Below are 14,435 nucleotides of genomic sequence, written 5' to 3' on the forward strand. Positions count from 1 at the left end.
GACACCCAGAAGAAGCTCCAGGCTCCTGGCTTCAGATCAGCCTAGCTCTGGCCGTTGTGGCCATTGGGAAGTGAACCAGCAGATGGAAGACTTCTCTCTCTCAACCTCTCTCTCTAACTCTGCCTTTCAAATAAATAAATAAATCTTTAAAAAAATCACTTATGTAGACTTCATAGTCAAATGTAAGAACACAATAAAATAATTCGAATACCTTTGCATTTTGTCCTACAACAGCAGTCTGTTCAAAATGGTATAAAACCTCTGAAGAATGAATTGATAGTTAAATCTGTCTCAGGGTACATAAAAAGTCCAAGATTTAATGTAGTATTATTCACAGAGATGATTTAGCTACAAAAATAAGCTAATATGATCTTGGGATCTATTAATAGATATAAAACATCTGGAATCTAGAATAGAAGATAGAGTAGTGTCTACTCTGGACTTGCTTTTTTTAAAAAAAAGATTTTATTTATTTATTTGAAATGGAGGGAGGAGAGAGAGGAAGACCTTCTATCCACTGGTTCATTCCCCAAATGGCAACAATGGTCGGGACTGGACCAGGCTGAAGTCAGGAGCCTGGGGACTCCATCTGAGTCTCCTGAGTAGGTGCAGGGTCCTAGGCTTGGGCCATCTTCTGCTGCTTTCCAGGGCATGTTATCAGGGAGCTGGAACTTAAACAGATATTCATATGCAATGATAGCATCACAGATGATGGTTTAACCCACTGGGCCACAACGCCAGCCTCATAACTTTCTTTTTTTTTTTTTTTTAAATTTTTTTTATTATTTTTTGACAGACAGAGAGAGGTAGAGACAGAGAGAAAGGTCTTCCTTTGCCGTTGGTTCACCCTCCAATGGCCGCCGCGGCCGGCGCGTTGCGGCCGGCAAACCTCGCTGATCTGGTGGCAGGAGCCAGGTGCTTCTCCTGGTTTCCCATGGGGTGCAGGACCCAAGCACTTGGGCCATCCTCCACTGCACTCCCTGGCCACAGCAGAGAGCTGGCCTGGAAGAGGGGCAACCGGGACAGAATCCGGCACCCCAACCGGGACTAGAACCCGGTGTGCCGGCGCCGCAAGGCAGAGGATTAGCCTAGTGAGCCGCGGCGCCAGCCCCCCAGCCCCCCAACTTTCTTTACACATATGGAGTATTATTGTGTTCAATTTGAGATCAACATTAAAAGGATATTAACAAGCTACAAGTTCATTCAAATTACACCCTCCACCTTGGGGAGATGTGTAGTGTGTAGCCCAACGGGAATACAGAGAGAACTGCAGAAGCAGCATGCTCACAGTCAGCAAATATCTGAAGGGTTGTTACAGAAAGACATATGGTATTTATTCCATAAGACTTCAGAGTCAAATAAGTAAGTAAAAATACGTGACAGATGGAAACTGTGAGGACACTCATTTTCATTGGAGTTAGAAAGAAGCTCTTAAGAATCAGAGCTGTGTAAAAGAGAAATTCCCTCTTGACAAGATGATCACGATGGAGTCTGCTTCCCTGAAGCTAGACATGTAGTAGAATACTAGAAATGCACACAGCCACAACCAGGGTGGTTTGACTAAGCGACCTTTTTGGTCTCTTCCAAACCTTCCATTTTATGATTTGGAGTTGTGGTTTCGGTTTTATACATTATTTCCAAAACAGCAACTCAAGTAGCTGAGCATTCTTTTCATCTGTCTTATGCCAGTGGTGGGTAATAAATGATTCACTTAGCAAGTGACAGTCTTAACATATGATCCCAAGGTCTTCGAAGTTACAAAATGAAGGCCAGTTAGAATCTCCTCATTCTCTACCACCCAGCGAATTTGATTCAAGAATTTGGGGGAAAATGTACACTCAGAGGCAAAGTCAGAACATTGGTGTAGAGGAAGGGTTTCGGTTAACTCCAGGAAGAGGCAAATCACGGGCTAGAAGGAACAGCAGAGTCCTTGAGTAAGAGCAGGACACAGCTGACACTTAACATGGTGGTTACCACCTGACCCCATTCCAGGAGCGTCTGCTCTGCTTACTCATCAGGCCTCCCAAGAACCTATGACTTGTGTTATAGTGATCACCCCCCTTTGATGAATGAAGAAACATTGGCACAGAGAGGTTAAGCAATAAAAGTTAAGATCACAGCCAGGATTGAATCACAGGCCTCCTGGCTCTGGAATCCACACACTGAATACCTATGTAAGGTGTCTCTAATCCTAAGAAGAACAAATGAGTCAGGGAGGAAAGAAGTTAAGAGCAAGTGTAAAGAAAATGACAAGGAACAATGGACCAGCAATTTCAATTCTCTAAAGTCCACTTTTAAAAGAAATATAAATACGGCCAGTGCCATGGCTCAATGGGCTAATCCTCCGCCTTGCAGTGCCGGCACACCCGGTTTTAGTCCCGGTCGGAGCGCCGAATTCTGTCCCGGTTGCCTCTCTTCCAGGCCAGCTCTCTGCTGTGGCCCGGGAGTGCAATGGAGGATGGCCCAAGTGCTTGGGCCCTGTACCCCATGGGAGACCAGGAAAAGCACCTGGCTCTTACCTTCGGATCAGCATGGTGCACTGGCCACAGCGCGCCGGCCACGGCAGCCATTGGAGGGTGAACCAACGGCAAAGGAAGACCTTTTTCTCTGTCTCTGTCTCTCTCACTGTCCTCTCTGCCTGTCAAAAAAAAAAAAAAAAAAAAAAGAAGAAGAAGAAGAAATATAAATACTATACATGAATATTTTATGTAAAACCAGTCCAAAAATTTTTAAACATTTAGCATAATTCCAATTCTCTGTTACAAACATTTTGACAACTTTAAAAAAATTATTTATAAAAAGAGAGAGAGACTTCTCATCTGCTAGTTCACTCCCCAAAAGTCTGCAGTAGCCAGCTGGTTAGGCTGTAGCTGGGAGCTGGAAACTCAATCTAAGTGTCCAATGTTGGTGCCAGGGATCCCATCATTTGGGCCATGACCTGCTGCTTTCCATAGCACACATTAACAGGAAGCTGGAATCAGAAGTGGAGCCAGGACTCAAAGTGAGGCACTCTGATATGAGTTGTGGGCAACCCAAGCTATGTCTTAACAAGCATTCCAAATGGGTACTATAACAAATTCACGTTTGAATGCTCTTTAGCTACTTAACGTTTATGCCTCGTGAATCTGACCCAACACTCAGTGAAAAAGCCTGAAAGGATTCCATTGCAACCATCTGCAAAACCGAAGGGAAGAAGGTGCCTCTTTCATCATTGGCTCTGTACCAAAGTCCAGTCTCAGCCGTGGATGAATATGGATTCAGGCACCCATAACACTCAGATAATTAAAAAAAGAATTGTGTTCTGCATGTGACTGGTGATGAGTAGTGGAAGAATGTTAACATCTCAAAATGATGTTCCACCTCTAAGGGCTAACCTGCAATTGCTGCTGTAGGTAAGCCTAGTAGCATGGCTCATTGCTTTCTTCTGGATCCTAGGCATTTCTCACTCCCTCATCTGCTATAGTCACTGTGGAGTGAAGAATGAGCTCACAAATATTCTTCACCACTTTCTATTTTATTTTATTTATTTGAAAGTCAAAGTTACACAGAGTAGGAGAGGCAGAGGCAGAGAGAGAGAGAGGGGTCTTCCATCCTCTGGTTCACTCTCCAGTTGGCTGCAACAGCCGGAGCTGAGCTGATCTGAAGCCAGAAGCCAGGAGCTTTTTCCAGGTCTCCTACACAGGTGCAGGAACCCAAGGACTTGGGCCATCTTTTACTGCTTTCCCAGGCCATAGCAGAGAGCTGATGGAAGTGGAGCAACTGGGACTCGAACCAGTGCCCATATGGGATCCTGGCACTGTAGGCGGCAGCTCTACCCACTGCGCCACAGTGCCAGCCCCTTCTTCACCACTTCTAACGTGCTGGTCTTGCAGAAGTCACAACTAAAGCTGCTATGCAGAAAGTGTGGCGGCTTCCTTCTGCCTATCCAGCAGGATGAATCCTTCAACCCAAGAGTAGGGGCTGGCGGAATTCTACCGTTACCAGTGACACACCCGCATATATTTAGCATTCATAGCAACATCACAGAAATTGTAGTTGGGTAGGTGTGAGCTTTCATGCAACTTCTGATAGTTTGTTAAATGAAATCTTTCCGGTTGCACCCTCATCAAACTCCACCTACAGCCAAAGTAACAATTGTAACTGTTGTCTGTGAATTCCAGTCCAAATGCCCAATGTGTGTTATATTATGAATGGAGGGGCTGAGAGGTGGGAAGGTGGAGAACTGGCCCACAGGGACATCTGACAAACATCTGAAGGCATCTGCGGGCCTTCTTATGTGTCATTTATTTACACAAGTTGTATTTTAGAATGTGGAAAACCATAAAACCTGACAGAAAACTCCTATTAAGAATCAAAGGCCAGGATTTGTGGTCAGCAGGGCGCCGAGTGGAAGAAGGGTGGGGAAAGGCTCCCCCTTGCTTCCTCCAGGGTCTGACTCACAAATTTAAAGCAACCCGAGGCAAGCATTTCTCAACAGAAAGCACATTCGCCACACAGCAGTTACTCAGTGTTCCCCCAGATGTTCCACTGAAGCCTCGCCACATATAACCATGGGTAAACCATGTCAGGTCCATATGCAGCAGACTCAGCTGGATCCTTCTGGTGGATTTATACTCTGTATTTTTTTAGTCTTTTAATCTGTAAGAGCTGGACATTATTTAACCTGGAAATACATACTTCATAATATTAATCAGAGAGATGGGTTTCTTTTTTATGGAAGCATAGCAAATATACACCATGTGCAGAAATCTTAACTGTATAGCTTGGTGAATGTTCATATGTATTCCCTTATGTAACAAGTACTAAGTCAAGATATAGAACATTCTAGCACCCCAAGGCTTTGTCCCCTCCACAATTACTGCCTCCTCCCCTCTAACATTGAATAATTGCTATTGTATTCTGTCACTATACTTTTGCCTATTCTTGAATTTCTCTCTCTCTCTCTCTCTCACACACACACACACACACACACACGAAAACAGTAAGAGTAGAAAGTTTTGTGCCTGGCTTCTCTTGCTAAACATTTTGTCTGTGAGATTCACCCACTTTGTAACATGTAACAATAGCTGAATAGCTTATTTCCTTTTATTTTTTAAAAAGATTTATTTATTTGAAAGGCAGAGCGAGAGAGCGAGAGCGAGAGCGAGAGAGAGTGTCTTCCGTCAGCTGGTTCATTCCCTAATGGCTACAGCAGCCAGGAGAGGGCCAAGGCACAGCCAAGAACCCCATCCTGGTTTCCCACATTGGTGGCAATGGCCCAAACACTGCCTTCCCAGGCATACCAGCAGGGAGCTAGATCAGAAATGGAACAGCTGGAACTTAAAAAGGCAGCATTAGCAGCATTGCTGACCCAGCCAATAGCTCATTTCTTTTTGTTGCTTGTATTTTATTGTCTAAATATACATCAACTTATTTATCAAATCCCACTGTTGAGCATTTGGACTGTTTTCAGTTTATGTTTATCATGAAGATAATTACTATGAACATTCTTGTGTATGCCAAATCATTTTTCAAAGTGGTTGTTCCAATTTATATGCCCAACACCAATGTGGGAGAGTTCTAGTTGCACAGTCTTGTCTCCAACAGTTGATATTACCAGGATTTTTCTTTGTTCTGTCTTGTTTATTTTTAACTACTAATTTGGATAGGTATGTAGAGGTATCTCAGAACGGTTTTAACAGGCATTTTCCCGATGCCTAAAAGGCTGAGCATCTTTTTCATTCATGTATCTCATTATGACCATCTAGGTCTATTTTATTTATCTGAAGGGCAGAGAGAGAGAGAGATCTTCCATCTGCTGCTTCACTCCCCAAATGGCTACAATGACGGGGACTAAGTCAGCCAAAGCCAGGAGCCAGGAGCTTCTTCTGGGTCTCTCACGTTGGTGCAGGGACCCAAGAACTTGGTCCAACCTCTGCTGCTTTTCCATTAGCAGGGAGCTGCATCAGAAGTGGAGCAGCTGGGACTCAAACCAGCGCCCATGTGGGATGCCAGCACTGTGGGCCACAACTCTAACCTGCTGAGCCACAGCACCAGGTCCATCATCCTAACATTCTGAAGTTATAGTGCTTGATAGATTATTTGAGGTTTGTATCCCAATACAAGAATTTTTTTTAACTTTTATTTAATGAATATAAATTTCCAAAGTACAGCTTATGGATTACAATGGCTTCCCCCCCATAACGTCCCTCCCACCCGCAACCCTCCCCTTATCCACTCCCTCTCCCCTTCCATTCACATCAAGATTCATTTTCGATTCTCTTTATATACAGAAGATCAGTTTAGCATACATTAAGTAAAGATTTCAACAGTTTGCTCCCACACAGAAACATAAAGTGAAAAATACTGTTTGAGTACTCGTTATAGCATTAAATCTCAATGTACAACACACTAAGGACAAAGATCCTACATGAGGAGTAAGTGCACGGTGACTCCTGTTGTTGACTTAACAAATTGACACTCTTGTTTATGGCATCAGTAATCACCCTAGGCTCTTGTCATGAGCTGCCAAGGCTATGGAAGCCCCCTGAGTTCACTGACTCTGATCATTTTTAGACAAGGCCATGGTCAAAGTGGAAGTTCTCTCCTCCCTTCAGAGAAAGGTACCTCCTTCTTTGATGACCCATTCTTTCCACTGGGATCTCACTCGCGGAGATCTTTCATTTAGGTTTTTTTTTCCCCCAGAGTGTCTTGGCTTTCCATGCCTGAAATACTCTCATGGGCATTTCAGCCAGATCCGCATGCCTTAAGGGCTGATTATGAGGCCAGAGTGCTGTTAGGACATTTGCCATTCTATGGGTCTGCTGTGTATCTCACTTCCCATGTTGGATCATTCTCTCCCTTTTTGATTCTATCAGCTAGTATTTGCAGACACTATTCTTGTTTATGTGATCCCTTTGGTTCTTAGTCCTATCATTGCGATCAATTGTGAACAGAAATTGATCACTGGGACTAGTGAGATGGCATTGGTACATGCCACCTCGATGGGATTGAATTCGAATCCCCTGGTATGTTTCTAACTCTACTGTTTGAGGTAAGTCAGCTTGAGCATGTCCCGAATTGCACATCTCTTCCCTCTCTTATTCCCACTCATCCAATACAAGAATTTTTATAGACATAAAGAAGCTAAAATAATACTTCCTTTGTTTTTACTTGGATAAATTCTTTGAAATTATCTGCTAATTGGTTTCATGACAAACATTCCCAACTATATTGTATTATTTGGATGAAAATTTTTCTTTTTCTTTAGTATGATTTTTTAAAGAAAATTGCAGGATTATAGAGCAGGAAGGGATGAAAACAGAAAGAATGGAGGATTTTTAGGACAATGAAACCATTCTGTGTTGTACCACAGTGGTGGATACATGTCACTACACATTTGTCAAAATTCATAGCATGTTAAGTATGTTTTCTCGAAAAATAACCTATTAAGTTAAGAAATTCAGCATTACAGCACCACGAACAATCCTTAAATTATGGACTTTGGGTGATAATGATGTGTCAGTGTAGGTCCATGGATTGTAACAAATGTTCCATTTTAGTGTGGGAAGTTGGTAAAGGGGGTGTGAGGTATGTGTGTGACTGGACGGGACAGGGTGTATCTGGGAACTCCCTGTATTTTCTGCTCACGTTGCTGTGAACTTAAAACTGCTCTAAAAAATAAAGCCTCTTAAAAAATTACCAGGAACTAGAAAAGACTATAATACTCAATAAACATTTACTATACACATATCTTCTGCAATGAATTTAACAGCTTTCTACAGTGGTCTAATAGAGCATTACGTTATGGGCATGCCAAAAATCCCATTACAGCATCTGATAAATATATGTGTTTCTCTACATTTCCAGAAACTTACATCAGGGCATTATATTTTAAAAAGCCCAAAGACTATGTATATGTCCTAATAATGTAAGGAATATAAGATGAAGAAGGGTTTGCTTCATCTCTACTTTTTAAAAAATTTTTAAAAAATTTATTTATATATTTGAAAGGCAGAGTTACAGAGAAGCAGAGGTAGAGAGAGGGAGAGAGAGAGAGAGAGAGTCTTCCATCTGCTGGTTCACTCCCCAAATTGCTGCAATGGCCAGAGCTGAGCCGATCTGAAGCCAGGAGCCAGGAGCTTCTTCTGGGTCTCCCATGCAGGTGCAGGGGCCCAAGGACTTGAGCCATCTTCCAGTTCTTTCCCAGGCCACAGCAGAGAGCTATGGAAAGTGGAGCAACTGGGACTCAAACCATCACCCATATGGGATGCTGGCACTGCAGGGGCAGCTTTACTTGCTATGCCGCAGCACTGGCCCTCACCTCTACTTTTAAGAAAAGCAGCCTGGTGATTAGGGAAGGACATGGGTATTTAAGTTATTGACTGTATCATTTATGGGCCTTGTAACCTTGATCATGTCTCTTGACATTTCTGACCTTTAGTTTTTTTCACCTGCAAAATACGGATAATAATATTATATATCTCATAGGGTTGTTGAAAAAAATAAGTGAATTAATGTATGAAAATAATGTAGTGAGTGTTCAATAATATTAGATTTTTTTATTACCATCATAGTGTACAAACCTTGGAGAAGTTCCAAATGTTCAGTTTCAAATGATGAAACAGTGTGAGAGAAGTAAAACTTGTAGAACCCTAAGTAGTAAAGCTCATCTTTAAACCCACATCTGTATTTTATGGGCTTCCAATACATGTAAAAACTGAAAATTATGGGGCTAGTGTTGTGGTGCAATGAGTTAAGCCATCACTCGTTATGCCCACATCTCAGATGAGTGCCGTTCAAGTCCTTGCTGCTCTACTTTCAATCCAGCTGTGTGCTAAAGTTCCTTGGAAAGCAGTGGAAGATGGCCCAAGTACTTGGGACCCTAACACCCAAGTGGAAGGCTTGGATGGCATTCCAGCATTCTGGTTTCAGCCTGGCCCAGCCCTGGTCACTCTGGCCATTTGGGGAGTGAACCAGTAGATGGAAGATCTCTCTCTTTCTCTCCCTGTGCTACTCTGCCTTTCAAACAAAAAATATATATAATTTTTAAAAACCAGCAAACCATCTAGTGATCATTGATGTTTCTGAATTTGGGTAAAAAAGTTCATGGGAAATAAACACAAGAGCTACTAAGACATGTCACTACACCTTCTATGTAATCCAGAATTAGGACAAACATCAAAACAGATCACCCATCAAAAAGGGAGTCTTACTTGTTTAAACCAGATCCGAAACCTGTTGGTAGAGAAGCATCTAGTGTTATTCATCACAAGTAGCAGTGCTGGGCATGGTGTTGAGGGATTGATCACCTGAGACTTTGTGAAGCAAAAATTCTACAGATGATGTCTTCAGATCCTGCTTAGGACATTTTGCATATTTTCTATAATTAAAAAGGACTTCTCTTTTTTAATGTTTATTTATTATTGGTTATTTAAAAGCATAGCAAAAGGGAGAAGGAGAGAAAGACAGAGAGGGGGAGGGTGGAGAAAGAGATCTTCCATCTTCTGGTTCATTCCCCAAATACCAGGGCTGAGCCTGGCAGAAGCCAGGAGCAGGAACTCTATTTGGGTCTCCCACATGGGTGGCAGGGCACATGAACTTGAGCCTCCAGCTGCTGCCTTCCTAAGGATGTATTATGAGGAAGCGGAGTAGCTGGGACTCACACTCTGATATGGGAGGCAGGCGTCCCAGGTGGAAGCTTAACTTGCTGCACCGAGATGCTGGCTCCACACATTATCTTTGGATTCCATTTTTCCTTGAACTTTTTGAAATACCCTCATACAAACACCAGAAAATAGATGCACTTCTTTGTCTCCTTATTCTTCTTTTTTTTAAATTTACTTGACAGAGAAAGACAGTGAGAGAGAGAGGGACAGAGAGAAAGGTCTTCTTTCCGTTGGTTCACCCCACAAATGGCCGTTATGGCCAGAACTGCACCGATCCGAAGCCAGGAGCCAGGTGCTTTCTCCTGGTCTCCCATGCGGATGCAGGGGCCCAAGCACTTGGGCTATCTTCTACTGCTTTCCCAAGCCATAGCAGAGAGCTGGATCGGAAGAGGAACAACCGGGACTAGAACTGGCGCCCGTATGAGATGCTGGCAACGCAGGCGGAGGATTAACCTAGTGCACCATGGCGCTGGCCTCCTGCCTTCTTTTCTATACAAATTGTTGCATAATTCAAATGCAGCCATCTTCAATAGCACTCAAATGTACATGCTGTGAATATTAACTTCTGTGATATTTTCCACATTTTTGCAAAAGGGACATATTTCTTAAAAGAGAGATTTGTTTTGTATTTGGATGCTTCCATTAAATAAAACTCTAATACTGTGTACTAACAGTGTATTTTCTTTTTAGTTGATTTTCAAAAATTCTATTTAAATGATCAAACGTTATCATCATTACCAGCTACTATTTCTCCTCAGTCACATTCGGAAAGCTCAGACTTCCACAAATGTCACGTTTTCATCATATAGTACTGATTTAGTATCAGTAGGATTTGGGCCATGTGTTATCCATTCAGTAAGGCTGGAATTTATTCCACATTATACTAAAGGCTGCTTGCTTTTACCGTCCCATCAAGAGTTACGCTGAAACTCCTTTTTGAATTTACTTCCATTCCATTCTCCTACATCTGGAATAATGTCAACTCATTTTCCCCTAAAAAATACAACTCCTTTTTTCACTCTTTTGGAGATTTTATGAGCCTGGCACTTGGTCTCTGCAAGCAATTATCTAGTATCTCTAATTCTCTCCTTAATATTCTTTAAAGGAGTTGAAGTATTTAAAATAGCCCTTTTGTCTGCGCCAAAATGTTCCCAGCTGTCTCAAAATATGATCCAAATCATACCAAAGGGCTTATCTTTTTAAAATAAAATCCACAGTAGTGTTTCTAAATTCCTTTAGGAGTCAAGGCCCATAGTACACTGCTTTTTGAGAGCTATCATCCTCAATTGTGCATCCTGCTCCATGAAGATTAATTTTAGTTTTCTGTGTCTTTGTGGTGTAGTTCACCTTCCATTACTTCAGGCAGGTCATTCTCAGTGCTTGTCTGTCAACATCTTTCATACACAAATCTTTTTTTTAAAGATTTTTATTTATTTTTTTGAGAGGCAGAGTTACAGAGAGAGAGAGAGAAAGATCTTCCATCTGTTGGTTCACTCCCCAATTGTCTGCAAGGGCCAGAGTAGGGATGAGCTGAAGCCAGGAGCCAGGTGCTTCTGGGTTTCCCACATGGTTGCAGGGTCCCAAGCACTTGGACCATCTTCTACTGCTTTCCCAGGCCATAGCAGAGAGCTGAATCAGAAGTGGAGCAGCCAAGACACGAACTGGTGCCTACATGGGCTGCCAGCACTATAAGCTCAACCTGCTATGTCACAGTACCAGCCCCTCATACCGAAATCTTAAATTCCATCATCTAGCTGAAACCCTTCTATCACTTAATGAAACTATTTCTCATTTATATTCTGGTATTTTTTTCTGTTGAGCTTCATAACTGCTCTGTGAAATGAAAGGTATGAAGGTACATCAAAAAGTTTGTGGAAAATGAAATTAAAAGATACATTTATTTGGGTGAAAAAAAATTTTTTTTTAACTTTTATTTAATGAATATACGTTTCCAAAGTACGAATAATGGATTACTATGGCTTCCCCCCCATACCGTCCCTCCCACCCACAACCCTCCCCTTTCCCACTCCCTCTCCCCTTCCATTCACATCAAGATTCATTTTCGATTATCTTAATATACAGAAGATCAGCTTAGTATACATTAAGTAAGGATTTCAACAGTTTGCTCCCACACAGAAACATAAAGTGAAAAATAATAGATGATTTTTTTTAATGATGATGAAATCAGATCAGACCTATTGTCATGTTTAATCCCAGTGAGAGTCAAGTTGGGAGTTGATAGTTTCTTTTCTTTTCTTTTCTTTTTTTTTTTTTTTTTTTACAGAGGATCAGTTTAGTATGCATTAAGTAAAGATTTCAACAGTTTGCACCCCCATAGAAACACAAAGTGAAATATATTATTTGAGTACTCGTTATAGCATTAAATCTCAATGCACAGCACATTAAGGACAGAGATCCTACATGAGGAGTAAGTGCACAGTGACTCCTGTTGTTGACTTTACCAATTGACACTCCTGTCTATGGCATCAGTAATCTCCCTATGCTCCAGTCATGAGTTTCCAAGGCTATGGAAGCCCCTTGAGTTCTCCGACTCTTATCTTGTTTAGACAAGGTCATAGTCAAAGTGGAGGTTCTCTCCTCCCTTCAGAGAAAGGTACCTCCTTCTTTGAAGACCTGTTCTTTCCACTGAGATCTCACTCACAGAGATCTTTTGCCAGAGTGTCTTGGCTTTCCATGCCTGAAATACTCTCATGGGCTTTTCAGCCAGATCTGAATGCCTTTAGGGCTGATTCTGAGGCCAGAGTGCTATTTAGGGCATCTGCCATTCTATGAGTCTGCTGAGTATCTCACTTCCCATGTTGGATCACTCTCCCCTTTATTTATTCTATCGGTTAGTGTTAGCAGGTACTAGACTTGCTTATGTGCTCCCTTTGACTCTTAGTCCTTTCATTATGATCAATTGCGAACTGAAATTGATCACTGGGACTAGTGAGATGGCATTGGTACATGCCACCTTGATGGGATTAAATTGGAGTCCCCTGGTATGTTTCTAACTCTACCATTTGGGGCAAGTCAGCTTGAGCATGTCCCAAATTATATATCTCTTCCCTCTCTTATTCCTACTCTTATGTTTAACAGGGATCACATTTCAGTTAAATTTCAACACATAAGAATAACTGTGTATTAATTACAGAATTAAATCAGTCATATTAAGTAGAACAGACAAAAAAACTACTAAGAGGGATAATGTATTAAGTTGTTCGTTAACAGTCAGTCCATGCAAACAAGGGGTCTTCAGAAAGTTAATGAAAGTTAATGAAAAATGTGCATTATGAATAAACCATGGGGCCGGCATGTGGCACAATGGGTTGAGCTGCTATCTGCAACGCTGGCATCCCATATTGGATCACTGGTTTGCGTCCCGGCCACTCCACTTCCCATCCAGTTCCCTTCTGGTGTGCTTGGGAAAACAGCAGAATATGGCGCTAGTACTTGGGTCCCCACCACTTCTATGGGAGATCAGGATGGCGTTCCAGGCTCCTGGCTTCAGCCTGGCTCACCCTTCACTGCTACAGCCATTTGATGAGTGAACAAGCTGATGGAAGATTTATTCTCTCTCTCTCTGCCTCTTGCTCTGTCATTCTGCATTTCAGATAAATTTTTTTTTTAAAAAAAAGCTATGCAGCTATGCATAGATTTTAGAATTTATTTGCAGCAAAATAAACTTTATAATTCAATTTTTCACAAGCATTTTGAGGGAGCCTCACTGGAGCGTTGTTACCCCATGTGACAGATGAGAAATCTGAGGCTCAGTGGACTCTGGCCCTCTTAGTCCTTCTGCACTGACAGACTGCTCTGCTCACTTGGCTCTCACTTTGTACTGCCGTATAATGGTATCTTTTTGTGTGGGTAACGTCACAACTCAGTCTCCTTAAAGCCATCTCATTGTTCCTTATGTTTTACCCTGTGATTGAACATGAAAGGGACACAGTAAATATTAGCTTTTCTCCTTGTTAAAATGAAAGAATCATAAAACCCCCAGGTAAATGGGAGCCTTATAGTTCCTTTAATGAATACTTGTGTTTCTCAAACAGGCTTGAAGCGTGCAGAACTCTTGGGGTCATAGTAGTACAATGCCAATCATTTTTACAGAAGATTCGAGATAAAATTAGTTTAAAATATTACTATTTAATGGTATGGAGTGTAAAAATTTAAAATTTTAAAATCAGTCATGACACAAGTTCTTGAGATGGAACATGAAACTTCACAGAAACACCACAGAAATATCAGTACCATCAATGGCTGCTTCATACGCCCCAGACTTTGAGGGTTAGGGATCAGAGGTTAATGCTTTTCCTTTGCTGCAATTGGTGCTATTTCTATGGAAAGAACTGAGAAGTTTGAAGTGACACCCTAACTGACATTTGGAGAGGATAAGCAAATTACTCTAAATTATGTATTTATTCAGCCAATATTGATTCAGTTACTAGTTGTGCAAACACAAGACATACAGTGACCAAAACCAACAAGGACACTGACCTCAGAAAGTCCGCATTGCAAGTGGAGGGGGGGAGAGGACACAGCCATTAAGTTAATATTCAATGTGCAGAAATCATGTAATTCGGCCACTCTCTTGGGTCGTCCAGCAGCAAAGATGAAAGGAAAGCAACCCAAATCTTTTCTTGCAGCCTCTGGAAATTAGGCAGAACAGAGTCAGTTCTAATTGCACAGCAGATCTTCAAGATCTTCCCCTGAACTTAACATTCTCAGTATTACCCTCAGCATCTATTAATGGGTAGAAATTGATTTTCCCAAAGCTCTTTCTGG

At 41.8% G+C, this 14,435-nt stretch overlaps 1 non-coding gene across 3 annotated transcripts in view; it reads right to left on the reverse strand.

The window, feature by feature from the left end:
* LOC108175886 (uncharacterized) overlaps positions 1-14,435 on the reverse strand; it is a 43,608-nt gene that overhangs the window by 5,375 nt on the left and 23,798 nt on the right. Inside the window, exons 2-3 of one of the 3 annotated variants that reach the window (XR_016229091.1) lie at positions 14,148-14,299; positions 2,520-2,638 (exon numbers count right to left, since the gene is read on the reverse strand). This is a non-coding gene — a transcript (uncharacterized LOC108175886). The remainder of the gene's footprint in view (positions 1-2,519; positions 2,639-14,147; positions 14,300-14,435) is intronic. The other 2 variants (XR_016229090.1, XR_016229092.1) reach the window with 2 other exon arrangements.

This window comes from Oryctolagus cuniculus, chromosome 2, assembly GCF_051225735.1.
Source record: "Oryctolagus cuniculus isolate XC-2025 breed Fujian yellow rabbit chromosome 2, ASM5122573v1, whole genome shotgun sequence".
NCBI classification, from domain to species: Eukaryota; Metazoa; Chordata; class Mammalia; order Lagomorpha; family Leporidae; genus Oryctolagus; species Oryctolagus cuniculus.